This window comes from Triticum dicoccoides, chromosome 5B, assembly GCF_002162155.2.
Source record: "Triticum dicoccoides isolate Atlit2015 ecotype Zavitan chromosome 5B, WEW_v2.0, whole genome shotgun sequence".
Lineage (NCBI taxonomy): Eukaryota > Viridiplantae > Streptophyta > Magnoliopsida > Poales > Poaceae > Triticum > Triticum dicoccoides.
This window is the reverse complement of record NC_041389.1, coordinates 588,595,123-588,596,118: the sequence shown is the minus strand read 5'-3', so window position 1 is coordinate 588,596,118 and position 996 is coordinate 588,595,123.

The following is a 996-nucleotide window of genomic DNA, read 5'->3' as shown; positions in this document are numbered from 1 at the left end:
GGGCTCGGCGGGCCGGGGGCGGCGGCGCAGGCGCCGGGGCCACGTGGCAGCTCCTGGTTCTCCGGGGCGGCGGGCGGACGCGTCCGGCTCCGTCCGGACGTGTCCGGCGGCGCGGAGAGGAGCGGGGCTAGGGTTGGACTGCGAAAAATCCGGGCGGTAGCACATATTTATAGGTAGAGGGAGCTAGGAGTGTCCAAATGAGGTGCGGTTTTCGCCCTCACGATCGTGATTCGACGACGGAGAGTATGGAAGTGCCTTAGATGGGTTATTGGGCTGTTTTGGAGGGGTGTCGGGCTGCAACTCAAAAGAGGCCTTTGGGGATAAGCGGATAACCGTTGGAGTATCAAACGAGCTCCAAATGACCCGAAACTTGACAGGTGGTCTATTGGTGCTATAACAGGGCCACTTGACAAGGCTCGGTCCATTCCGAGAACGTTCAACACACGCACACGAAAAGAGACAAGAGGAGTGCGCCGGTGCATGTGGGAGTGTCGGATTGCGAAACGGACAACGGGGAAAATGCTCGGGTGCATGAGACGAACACGTATGCAAATGAGATGCACATGATGACATGATATGAGATGCATGACAAGAACAAAATGCAAAATGAAAGACAAAAACCCAACCACGGAGGGAATATCATAGCACATAGCCGAAAATGGCAAGAGTTGGAGTTACAAATATGGAAAGCTACAACCGGGGTGTTACAACACTCCACCACTACAAGAGGATCTCGTCCCGAGATCTAGGACTGAAAGAACTCCGGATATTCGGAACGGAGGTGAGACTCGCGCTCCTAGGTGGCTTCTCGGTCGGAATGGTGTGACCACTTCACTTTCAGGAATTTGATCGACTTGTTGCGAGTCTTGCGCTCGGTTTCTTCAAGAATAGCAACCGGGTGCTCATGATAAGAGAGATCTTCTTGGAGGTCGATTTCTTCGAAGTTGATAGTGCGCTCAGGAGTCTTGAAGCACTTGCGAAGCTGTGACACGTGAA